We start from the raw sequence: 13,420 nt of genomic DNA on the forward strand, positions 1-13,420 counted from the left end.
TAGTTGCAGCCATTTGCTCAGTACAGATTCTGCACGAAATAAAATGAGTTTTCCTGTACTCAGCTACCTTGTTTTCATTCCTGCGCCAAATATTAGTTGCTTTTCTCTGATTTTTTTCCAAAATCTCAACATCTTTTTTGTGGTACGGTGACCAAAATTGGCTGCAGTATTCTAGGAGTGGTCTTACTAGGGTTTTATAAAGCGGTACTAATACCTCGCGTGATCTTGATTCTATGCCTCAGTTTATACAACCCAGGATTGTATTAGCTTTTTTGGCTGCTGCTGCACACTGCTGGCTCATAGTTAAGTGATCATTTACTAGGACACCAAGGTCCCTCTCACAGTTACTGGTTTTGAGTCAGGTCTCACCTAATCTGTACACAAACCTTTGATTTTTCTTACCTAAATGTAAAACTTTGCTTTTCTCCACATTAAAGTTCATTTTGTTGGATAGGGCCCATTGTTCAAGTTTGTCAAGATCTTTTTTGGATCCTGAGCTTGTCTCTTGGGGGAGGGGTTGACTATTCCTGTCAGTTTAGTGTCAACTGCAAATTTGATGTTCCCCTTCAATTCCCTCATCTAAGTTATTTATGAAGATATTGAAGAGTTACTGTGAAATGATGGAAAATGTTTAATTTCTTATAAAGGTAAAGGTTCCCCCGCACATGCGTGCCAGTTGTTTCCAACTCTAGGGCCGGTGCTCATCTCTGTTTCAAAGCTGAAGAGCCAGTGCTTGTCCGAGGAAGTCTCCATGGTCATGTGGCTGGCATGACTAGATGCCAAAGGCGCACGGAACGCTGTTACTTACCCACTGTAGTGGTCCCTATTTTTCTACTTGCATTTTTATGTGCTTTCGAACTGCTAGGTTGGCAGAAGCTGGGACGAGTAACAGGCACTCACTCTGTTATGCGGCACTCGGGATTCGACCCACCAAACTGCCGACCATCTGATTGACAAGCTCAGTGTCCTAACCCACTGAGCTACCACGTCCCTTTAATTTAATTTCTTATAGTCCAGAACAAAAAAAAAAACCAGTTGGAAGGGACCTTGGAGGTCTTCTAGTCCAACTCTCTGCTCAAGCAGAGACTCTATACAATTCCAGACAAATGGCTGTCCAGTCTCACCCATGACTTCTGAAGTCAAGCTGTTCCGCTGATTAATTGTTCTCACTGTTAGAAAATTTCTCCTTAGTTCTAGGTTGCTTCTCTCCTTGATTAATTTCATCCATAGTTTGTTGTCCTGCCCTCTGGTGCTTTAGAAAATAAATTGACCCCTTCTTCTTTGCAGCAACCTCTCAAATACTGGAATACTGCTATCGTATCACCCCTAGTCCTTCTTTTCACTAGACTAGACAAACCCAATTCCTCCCACCGTTTCTCATATGTTTTTAGCCTCCAGCTCCTTAATCATCTTTGTTGCTCTTTGTTGCATTTTTCCAGAATCTCTACATCCTTTTAATAATATGGAGACCAAAATTGGATGCAGAATTCCAATTGTGGTCTTACTAAGGCTTTATAAAGTGATGCTAATACTTCAGATGAACTTGACTCTATCCCTCTGTGAATGCAACCTAGGACTGTGTTGACTGTTTAGGCTGCTGCCACACACTGCTGGCTAATATTTAAGTGATTATCCAATAGGAGTCTTAAGATCCCTCTCACAGTTTCTGGTATTAAGCAAGGTTTCACCTAATCTATACCTGTACATTTGATTTATTTTTATTTTTTGCCTATGTAAAACCTTACTTTTCTCTACACTGAATTTCATTTTATTAGATAGGGTCCAGTGATCAAGTCTGTTGTGATCCATCTGGACCTTGAGCTTGTCTTCTGGAGTGTTAGCTGTTCCTGCCAATTTAGTGTTATCTAAAAATTTGATGATTTCCCCTTCTATTCCCTCATCTAAATTGTTTATGAAGATGTTGAAGAGTACTGGGCCTAAAACAGAACCTTGGGGTACCACAATTCTTATTTACTTTCATGTTGATGTAGTTCCTTTGAGTATTACATGCTGAGTATGATTTGTCAGCCAGTTACAAATCCATCTGGTGTCTAACCCACATATTTTTTAGCTTACCAAGAAGTACGTTGTAGTCCACTTTGTCAAGTGCCTTACTGAAATTCAAGTATACTATATCCACTACATTTCACTGGTCCATTAATTTATTCACTTTGTCAAAGAATGAAATGAGATTTGTTTGGCATGATCTATTTTTGATAAACCCATGTTAGTTTCTGGTTATAACTTTGCCTGCTTCTAAGTGTTCACAGATCTGTTGCTTGATTATCTTTTCCAAGATTTTCCCAGGTGATGTCAAGTTAATTGGTTGTAGTTTCCTGGATCTGGTTTTTTTTTTAAAGATAGGCACCACATAAGCTCTTCTCCAGTCCTCTGGTAGTTCCCCAGTGCTCCAGAATCTTTCAAAGATATGGTTCAATGGTTCCATGATCTCATTTGCCAGCTCCTTTGAAACTCTGGGATGTAATCTGTCATGTCCTGGTGATTTGAACAAGCACTGTGATATTTGGCAATATCCAGGTTACAATGATATTGCAAAATCATTGCTGGTTTCTGTTCTCAAAGCAAAAGATCTTTGTATTGCTTCCCTACAAATCACTATGCACTGATTCCTATTCCTGTTAGCTTTGGGAAAATCCCAATACTGTAGGATTAATTACAGAAACACTACAGTTATGTAGTTTCATCCTCACAGGTTAGTGCAGGGGTATCAAACTTGCAACATCACGTGACGTGCTGCGACATATCGTGACTTTTTTTCTATTGCCGGCAATGGGGTGGGCATGGTTTTGCCATGACGCATTCAGCCCATGGGCCAGCAGTTTGCACCCCTGCTTTAGTGGAATCAAGGAAACTAGCTTTTAGGCAGAAATTTTATTTAAGACAATAAGAAATCCTGAATATCCAGTTTCATGCCTCAGCTGAAATGCAGCTAGTCCTTAACTTACAACCATTTGTTTTGCAACCTCTTAAAGCTACAAGTGACTTATCACTGGTCCATGCACTTGCAGCCTTTGCAGCATCCCTATAGTCACGCAATCAGATTTTGGGTGCTTGATAACCAGCATGTACTTACAATAGTCGTGGTGTCCCAGGGTGATATGATTGCCATTTGCAACCTTTCCAGCTGGCTTCTAACAAGCAAAGTTAATGGGGGAAGCTAGATCACTACAGTAATGACCATGTGCTTCACTTAGCAACGATGACAAAAATGGTTGTAAAATTGGCCATGATTAACCTAACCATGTTACTTGGCCATAGAATTTATGGTCCCTGTTACGTTTGAAGTCAAGGACTACTTTCAACTCCTGCCACTCTAGCAGAAAGGCATACAACATTGGGCATACAACAAGGACTTTCAAAGGTAGCCTTCAGAAATATGGACTGAGTTATCCACATGGAGGAGAAGTCCCATACACCATGCAACAGCTGAATCACCATCTTGCCATGGAAGACCCTAATGGGAGAGACAATATGCTGACTCACATTAGGAAAAAAAATGAAAAAGAGAATCATAGTCACATTTCCGAGCAGATTCTATAACATAAGCAGAATGAGCCCTCCAAGATCCTGAGGGCTGGCAAACAACACCCAAATATTTACACATCTTAACCTGCCTCTATCATATGTCTGTTCATCTGCCAGCTGCATTTTGTTAAGCGTTAGAGAAGACCATGACTTTGGTCTGGCAGGAATGAATGACAAGGTTTTCCTACAAAGCCACAAATAAAAGGCAGTATGATCTATGCTGAGCACAAAGCTGAAAACAAAGCATGGAGGACTGGTGCCAAAGTAATTTGCAGACAGGCATTGCATGATTTGTGTGTGTGTGTGTGTGTGTTGGTGCGTGTGTTGGTGTTTCCTTCACAGCTGCAAAGAATGCCATTTTATGCATATTGGAGAAAAGAACATAATCATTATACTAATAATTACAGTATTTTTCATCCACCAAGCATGCTGAAAAAAACGATAATCTCAGTTGCAGTCCTCTTATTCTTATGCATTCACACCTCTTTCAAGAAGCAATTCCTCATGGGGTGTCCTCCCTGCACCCCTTTCTCCAGCTTTCCATTACGTAATTGAAATGTAGCACTAGACAACAAAAAAGAAAGAAAAAAGAAAAAAAACTGCATGAGAGAACTGTTTATCGAGATTCTCGATCATCCAGGTTATAGTTGTCTGAAAGGTGCTTCCCCCCCCCCCAAAAAAAAGCCAACTGGACTGTTTTTAAAGGAGAAGAATATTCCCTTCTCATCTAAGAAGCTTCATCAGTTCAGTAAGAGAAGAAAACATACATGAGTTATATTTTTTACTCAGATGTTTTATATTCTGCCTGGAGATGTCCTTGATGCTTTTGCCTCTCCTACCTGACCCTAGAGTGTCCATTTTAATTCAAAAGCAGGGCATAACTTTAGTAGTAAATAATTAATTGACAGCTGGTTAGAAACACCCAGGAATACTTATTCTTCTGTTCTGCTTCAGGTCCACGGGCAGTTTGCCAGAGGATAACAGTCGAGAGCATGTCGAGTGGGTTACAGTGGAAATAGGAATCAACACATCTGTGATTTAATGCAGTGAGTTGGAAAATAAAAAAATAAAATAAAATACAGTGAGATAGAAAATAAAAGGACATTGCTTGCTATAATATTCCCTAAGAAATTTTTAAAAACCAAACCACCAATCTCCAAATTGGGTATTGTTATTTTTGGGAATAACTAAAATAATGGGTAAGCTTTAGACTTTTCTAGAATTTTTTGTCAAGTTAAATGTTACAGAAAATAGAAGAATGGAAACAGGCAAGGAAATGCAGAAAATAGATTAAATATTCAAGACATGAGGGCTGATATTTGAAGATGGTCCCTCAAGAACAGTTACGGACTAAATGATCGGAGTTTGGAGTTGCTCAAGGAGGAACACAAAATTCATTAGTGCTCTTTTCATTTCCCAATAAACATGCATATACGCAGCACAAATATGAAAGGAATAAATATGACAAGATTTCTGTTTACAAAGCAGGAAGCCTATTTGACGTGATGTCCTTTTTGCCTTGGGCAGATGAAAAACGTTAACATATTGAGCATGGTTAGGACAGAGCCCCAAAGACAAGATTTATTGTGCCTAAGATGACTTAGGTAAAAGAAATATATAAAAAATATGTAGCACTCTTGAAATAGGAAATGTTTGAAATTAGCTCAGTGAAAAATCTAAATTTGTCCAAAACTACTTTTAGAGATATAGAATATGATGTTCATTTTGAGATGTTCCTTTATCCATCAAGAACTGAATATATAAGCAATTTTGACATAATGTATCAGGAAATAATTCGTTTAATTTCAAAGATATCTCCCATAGCAAAAGCAATTATTAGCACCTATTAATACTCTCTAAAGCTTTCTTTCCAACTTTAGTCTTCTCTTCAAGCAATCCTTGGTTCCTGGAATATTAGAAAGTACTTTCCCTTATATGGTTGGTCAAAAATTTTCAGAGTTTCATTACAAAGATGAAAGTCTATTTTTTTCTCTCTCTTCCATCATTCCATCCTCCTACTTTTTGTTACAGATTCCTTGTCTCATTTCACAAAACAAGAAACTGACTGGAAAGAAAGATGGTTAATGCTAGCTGTGCAGAATTCCTTATGGCAGAATTACATCTTCGTATTTACTTCTCACAACAGATCATTGTCTGCTTCTATTCAGAGGCTTGATTCAGAGAACTAGCTGGCATTAGTTGGCCGCTTGGCTTAATCCTCCCAGAAGTAACAATAAATCCACATTATTTATCACTGGGAAATTAATAGCACATCTAATGTCAGCCAGAATAGAAAGGGCATGAAGTGGTTCGTTTTTTCACTATCAATCTAACAGTTCCCAGCAGTAATTTAAATGCATCTTTAATGGGGAACATAACTATGTACCATGTATCAAATGTGTATGACAAGTGTTCCACAATAGTGGGAAGTTGGAAAAGTGACAGAAGAAATGTACTACAGACAAGCAAGCTTCTGACTTCAGTTCCTTCATAATGAAACTCAAATGAAGGACCAAATTAGTGTAGATTTTATTCATGTTATAGCTCAAGTTATCTTTAATCTTTACCTTTCATCCTTCCTTGATAATTGTAACCTTTGATATAGCAAAATTAAACAGATTCTGCAAGCATACAAAGGCCACAGCAACTTTCTTCATTAAGCTGGTTCACACATTGCACCAAGCCTAAATCCAGGGTAACAAAACACATTTGTTATGGCCATATAACATACTATGCCTGAATAATTCACACAGGTAGTCCTTGATTTATGACCACAGTTGGAATTAGAATTTCCATTGCTAAGCAAGGCAGCTGTTAACGGTCATCACCAGATTTTATGACTTTTTTTGCCATTTTCATTATTGACTTTGCTTGTCGGACGTTGGCTGGGAAAATCTCAAATGAACCACAGATGCTGCAATCATTGTAAATACATTCTGGTTGCCAAGTACCCAAATTTCAATCACATGACACTGGGGATGCTGTGACGGGACATAATTGCAAAGGCCAGGGCCATTGTAATCTTGAATGGTCACTAAATGAATGGTTGTAAACTGAGGATTTCCTGTATTATGCTTTGATAAAATGGCCTGGTTTGCAGAGGTTAAAATAACACATTGAATTACAAACTGACCTATTTCAGTGTGGTGTACAAATGTAATCTTCTGTCCATACTGAGAAAAATGTTGCTAACAAAATTAAAATGCATGGAAGAGTTGTACATTCATATAGATCATGTTTTTCAAACTTGGAAAATTTAAGATGTGAGGACTTCAATTCCCAAGGTTCTCCAATCAGCAGGTTTGAAGTCAACACATCTTAAAGTTGCCAAGTTTGAAAAACACTGCTCTGTATCTTCTATTCTTCAATCTTTGGTTCAGGAAAAAAATGAAGCTTTTTATTTTGCATTTCATTTACTTGTTTATAATAAAAAGTTTTAATGTGATGTGCAATTGGCTGCACATGGCTGCATATAAAACCTTCAGGCATCAGGCAGCTGTGGCACCTCCTAATATGAAACGTTGACATTTGTGGCTGCTAGAACAAAACAAATGTGATTTAATTCCTGGTGGGAAACTGATACTCATACAGTTGCAATGTATTTGGGGCAAAGTGGGGCAGCAAAGATGGACATAAAAATGGAAGAGTAATCAAATAAAGGCAGTCAAGAACGAGCAGCAGTAGTATATTGCTATTTCCTAACCAGCCTAATGAAAAGAGGATTGGGATCTGGAAAAAAAAACTTGCTTTTGCCCAGAAAAAGAAAACCCTGGGATACAGATATCATGAGGTATATACTGCAACCTAGTAATTGCTTCTGGATTAGATAAATTGACTTTTTTGTGTATCCTACGAAGCCCAAACAATTTAGCTTGCAATTATTATTCAATATACTTTTCTATCCAGAGTCAAGACTTCAGTGGAGTAGATGAATAGTGCACTGTCTCTGTAGAACAGACATGTCAAACACAAGGCCCGGGGGCCAGATCCGGCCCGTGAAGTGGTTTCATGTGGCCCGCGAAGCAATCCTGGAAGCAGTGACGGAATGGCCCCCACTGCCCTGGCCCTGGCCCAGAGACCCTCTTTCTGCCAGAGACCCTCAAATCTGTCCCACTCCTGCCCAGGCCCCCATAGGCACCCTTGATGCAAACGATGTAGAGCTGGCCACGCCCACCCAGTAGGCCATATGCACTATAGCCACGCCCACCCAGTAGGCCATGCCCACCCTGGCCATATCCACCCGGCCCCCTGAGGGCAACCGCAATGCTGATGCGGCCCTCAATGAAATTGAGTTTGACACCCCTGCTGTAGAAGATAAATAACCTCATTGAGTGCTAGGATCTTAAGACTTAAGTTAAATGTTGTTTTTTAATACAGTCCTTGGATTAAGAAGCAGTTGAGGAGTGGTTTAACCATCACCTGTAGCATACTGTATTTCCCTTTGACCTGATTTACTTACTAATACATGCCTTCAGATGCTGAGATGGGAGGGGCTGTGAAATAGGGCAATTTTAAACAGAACATCTCTTCTGCTCCCATTTTTTCATAGCATTGCTATGATGTAATATTATATTACATCATAGTATGTCATAGCATATCATACTATGATAATATGTCATAATAGATATAAACATCTGTGTCCAACCTGCCACGACTTAAACCTCTAAATAAAAACAATCCTTGGTTCCATTTGCTGAGAAAGGTATAGTTTATTAGAGATCAAATGCATTGCAGTATTACAAAGCCAGTAGTAAAAATAGCATGCCAAAATCCCTAAGTTCTACTTTTCCATACCTTAACTGTCTCTTGTTGCCCACCCTAGAGTAACCAATCAGGTTCAGACAAGATGTTTTCATAACGGTCAGTCCAAGAACACTTTGGTATGCGGCCCCCCCTCCTCCTTCCAGTTGGATGACCTTGAAGCAGCTTCTTGAGAAGATACAGCACTTACTTTCATTTCCCCAATCTTTCCCCCATTCATCTCCCCTTCCCACAGTTCATGGCAGTCTGTCTCCGTGTAGCAGAGAAGCACAAGCAAGCATAAGGTGGCAGCTGAGTCTGCCTTCAGATGTAGAGATGGGAGGGCCTGCAAAATACAGGTAGTTCCTCAACTTATAACCATTTGTTTAGTAACTGTTTAAAGTTATAATGGCACTGGAAAAAGTGACTGGTGACTTTTTTTCATACTTACAATTATCGCAGTATCCCCATTGTAAAATAATCAAAATTCAGGCGCTTAGCAACTGGCATGTATTTATGATGGTTGCACTATCCTGTGGTCACGTGATCACCATTTATAACTCGCCCATAGAGCTTGCAATTAGCAAAGTCAACCCAGATTTGCTGAACTACAAGATTCACTTAATAACTGCAGTGAGTCACTTAACTGTGGCAGAAAAGGTCTTAGAATGTGGCAAAACTCACTTAAGAACTGTCCTGCTTATCAACAGAAATGTTGGGTTCGGTTGTAGTCATAAGTCGAGGACTGCCTGTAGAACAATTCTAACCCAAACATTTTTTTTTGTTTTATTTTTCCCCATAGCACTGAAGATTTGGAAGCAGCTGGAAAGACACTCAACCCATCCCTCCTGCCCCCTCCTTGTAACTGATTAATTGGGAAACCAACCCCCCCAAAAAAGTATAAATTGCCGAAATGCCAAAAAGGCAGGCACATAATTGGCCAAAATGGCAGCTAATATTTGGCATGTTATCTGAAATTGTTGTTGTTGTTGCCCCTTCATGGATTACTGCCTTGTCATGGCAAAGGGGCTTGCATAATTCAATGAAGCTATGAGCTATGCCGTGCAGGGCCACCCAAGCTAAAGTTGATTTACATGTTGTATATCTGAAAATGATGTATTGAGACCACCCCAAAAACTATTTAAGAATCAGTGCATTGTTTTCTTGTTTTGAGTCTTTCCTGAATTCTTGGAAAAGTTAGTGAAGCAAAGAATAGGTTTGATATTACTATTGTAAGATTGGAATATCTTTAAACATGACATTATTTAGACCAGAGGTCACCAACCTTTTCGGCACCAGGGACCGGTTCCGTGGAGAGGTGTTTTTCTGCGGACCAAAGGGGACGTGGTTTTGTGTGCTGCCTGCATCTCATGGGTGGGGCATTGCTTGTTTGTACAGACCAGTTGCTGGCATGCTGTGGCCTGGGCCCTGTCCACAGACTGGGGGTTGTGGACCCCTGATTTAGACTATTGCAGGTAATTCTCCCTCAACTTACAACCACTCATTTTATGACCGAAGTTACAATTGCACTGACAAACATGACCTTTGACCTCATCGTTACAACTGTCACAACATTTCCATACTTACATGATCATGCTCTGGATGCTTGGCAACTGGCTCACAATTACAATTGTTACAGTGGCCCGGGATCTTGCAATTACCATTTGTTACCTTTCGAGTCAGCTTCCAGCAAGTTGTCAATGGGGAAGCCATCAGGAAAGGTTGCAAATTGCACAATGATGTAATGACTGTCGTGATTCGCTTAACAATTTTGGTGAAGTCATAAAATCAGGTATGGTCACATGATGCCCCACTTAATAGCTGTACCACTTAACAATTTTTCCAATTGAGATCATATGTTGAAGAGTGAATTTTCTTCATAGAGGTACATAAGATAAAGGGTACCTTTATAAGGATAAAATAACACTCTCTAAGAATAAAGCTGGCTAGTTTATAGTGCCTGGACTGCACCCACCTATGAAATCCAGATCTGAGTGCACTTGCCCTGGTATGAGTTCATCAGCACCTTGTTCATAACACCATATGAATTCCACCAATAGCTCAGATAGTAAGTAGGCAAAAAATCCATTTTTCCCAGAAGAGTAACAGCAGTACATGTTAACTAATCTCTCCCCAGGCTGATGGTTCTGATAGCATACTACATTAGAAATAAATATAAATCACAGTAAGGAAGACAAGAGAAGAAGGAATCCTAGTAGAGAAACTAAAAAAAATATTTTTTTATAAAAAGGAACAGCTAATACTTGTCTTTTGTAATTATGCAAAATTTCTTGGAAGCTATCAAGATATAAAAGTGAACTTCTTACCCAAAGATAAGACCTTCTTTATATAGAAATCCAACTGGATTATGAAACCTCCACATAAACAAATTGTGTATCCTAGCAATTAAACCACTGGACCAGCACTGGGGATCACAGGTGTAAGTCATCCTTGACCAGAGTTCTCCTTGGGTCAGTCCATACTGACTCAGCTCAATTTCTTTTACAGATTTCCCCCCCCCCCACAACGCTTAACAGAAGGGGGATCCCCACATTTGGAGGTTACATTTCCTAGAAGGCATTCATTCATGCAGTAATTAATCATTACAATAACAAATATAATTAAAAGTTCCAACATTGAAACTTAGCAGTATATGAAAGAAGGTGCAGACTTCACTGTTTTCCAAAAATATTATTGGATTTTTATACTGACATTTTCAAGATAAGATACATAGAAGAGAATATTTGCAGCTCAGGATTGAACTGTGGGGTTCTTGTTGCCCTCTGAACTTGATTGTTTTCTTGCAGACATTTCATTATCCAACTAAGTAACACCATCAGTGCACTGAAGATGATACCTAGTTGGGTAATGAAATGTCTGCAAGAAGACAATCAAACTCAGAGAACAAGAACACTGCAAATTACATAGTACATAATCAGGACCAGGTATCGATTGCATTCTTGGACAAATCTGGTGGGAGCAGGATGGAGCTGGTATGCCCATCCTTGTTCTTCATGGCCTCTCAGTGTCTTTCAATACTACCTATTGATCATGAAATCCTTCTGAACTGGTTCTGGAAGTTGGGGATGGCCAGCAGTGTTCTGTCCGTTCTCCTCCTTCTTCCAGAATCAGTTCCACTCAATGTTGATAATGGAGGGAGAGAGATCCAGCTGGTGGTCCCCCCTTAGTGTGGTGCCTCAGGGCTTGATATTTTCTCTCGCCCACTTAATATCTACATGAAGCTGTTGGGCGAGGTATTCCAACAGTTTGTGGTATCCTCAGCATGATGCCTGGTTTTATATTTCTACTGCCATGCTGTCTTGAGTGATGCTTAGGTTTTGTCTCAGTGCTGGAGGCTCTGGAGGCCTGGATGGGACACAAGAGATTCAGCTCAACGCAAGCAAAATCAGGTGGCTTTGGGTTTTGGACCTCCTGGTTCCAGACTTTCTATTTTGAATCTGGATTGTCACACCAGTTCAGATATTCACAATCTGGTAGTCCTTCTAGACTCATGGCTCCTACTCAAAGAGCAGGTGGCAGCCATAGCAAGAAGGGTTTTTGCATAGCTTAGGGCTATGTATTAGTTGCACGTATTTTTGGACTCGGAGGGCCTTGGTCATGGTCAGTCATGCCCTTGTGACTTCCAGAATGGACTATTTCAATGACCAATATGTGAGCTTGCCCTTGAAAAATGAAAGCTTCAACTGGTGCAAAATGCAATGGTGCAGGCAGTTCCTGGTGCCAATTACTCACCATGTGACAACACTGCTCTGCGAGCTGCATTAGATTCTGGTGTGCTTCTGGGTGCTATTCAAAATGTGGCCATCACCTTTAAAGCCCTTTATGGCTTAGGACTAAGTTACTTACAGGACCTTCACTCCCCAATTGTTTCTACTCTTCCTATCTGATACGCAGAAAGGGCATGCTTCTGGATATTTTCAGCTAGGGAACGTCGACAGATGGGGCTCAAAAAAAAAAAAAAAGGGAGACTCTTTTCTGCTGTATCACTCACCGTTTGGAAAATCAGTCTTCCTGAGATTGGATTGACCCCATCCCTGTAGGCCTTTTGAAAGGCCTTGGAAATCCAGCTTTGTGTTCAAGCCTATAGGGCAAGGGCATGGATGAGAGCCTGTCTCGTTTGTATGGCTTATAGCAGACATGTCAAACACAAGGCCCGGGGGCCGGATCCGGCCCACGAAGTGGTTTCATGCGGCCTGCGAAGCCATCCTGAAAACAGTGAGGGAACGGGCCCCACTGCCTTGGCTATGGCCCAGAGACCCTCCTTCTGCCAGAGACCCTCAGATCTGTCCCACTCCTGCCCAGGCCCCCATAGGCACCCTTGATGCGAACGATGTAGAGCTAGCCATGTCCACCCAGTAGGCCATACGCACTCTAGCCACGCCCACCCAGTAGGCCATATCCACCCTGGCCATATCCACCTGGCCCCCCGAGGGCAACCGCAATGCTGATGCGGCCCTCAATGAAATTGAGTTTGACACCCCTGGCTTATAGGTTAGAATGTTTCTTGTGGCTATCTATTTTTACTTTTGTTTTAAGCCCATTTTGTGTTTATGTTTGATTTTAATCTGCCTGGAGTCCTGTAACAGTGTATGAGTAAAAATAATAAAGGTGGGATATGAATAAATAAAAATCAAGTAAATAAATAATCAATGCATTTAATTTTAATGTAGTTTCTTTCACAGATTCTGCAAAGAATTTTAATTTTGATCTATTCTTTCTACACAGATGGTGAAGATGTTATAAAGATCAGAAGATGTTCATTGACAAAATTATTATATAGAGATTTTATCTAAAGGAGCCAAGTAGCGAAAGGTGGGGGGAAGGCTGGATTTTGTAATTCACAGGGACTTTTAAAAATTCTTATAGGCCAGGACATTATTTTAATGCAACAAAACCAAGCAGTGGTTTAGTGACACTTCGTTAAATATTCAAGTACTTGAAATCTTATTAAGTAGAACCATTTACCACTGTGAGTTTAGGTAGCCTGGTTCATAATAACTTTTCTTCATAATAACTTTTCTTCATAATAACTTTTCTTCATAATAACTTTTCTTCACAATTTGAGTTGTCAAAAATGCCATCATATAAATGAAAATTGATGTAATAAAGTAGC

At 40.0% G+C, this 13,420-nt stretch overlaps 1 long non-coding RNA gene across 2 annotated transcripts; it reads right to left on the reverse strand.

The window, feature by feature from the left end:
• Positions 1-2,732: 2,732 nt before the first annotated feature.
• Positions 2,733-12,414, reverse strand: LOC310648734. 2 transcript variants are annotated; one of them, XR_014494135.1, is made up of 4 exons: positions 12,299-12,414; positions 6,114-6,230; positions 4,029-4,110; positions 2,733-3,475 (listed from the first exon to the last, which is right to left on the reverse strand). It is a non-coding gene; the product is annotated as an uncharacterized lncRNA (long non-coding RNA). The 2 variants fall into 2 exon arrangements; XR_014494136.1 differs by having other exon boundaries at positions 3,952-4,110.
• Between the last annotated feature and the right edge of the window lie 1,006 nt (positions 12,415-13,420).

The sequence above is a fragment of the Vipera ursinii genome (assembly GCF_947247035.1).
Source record: "Vipera ursinii genome assembly, chromosome: Z".
Taxonomy (NCBI): Eukaryota; Metazoa; Chordata; class Lepidosauria; order Squamata; family Viperidae; genus Vipera; species Vipera ursinii.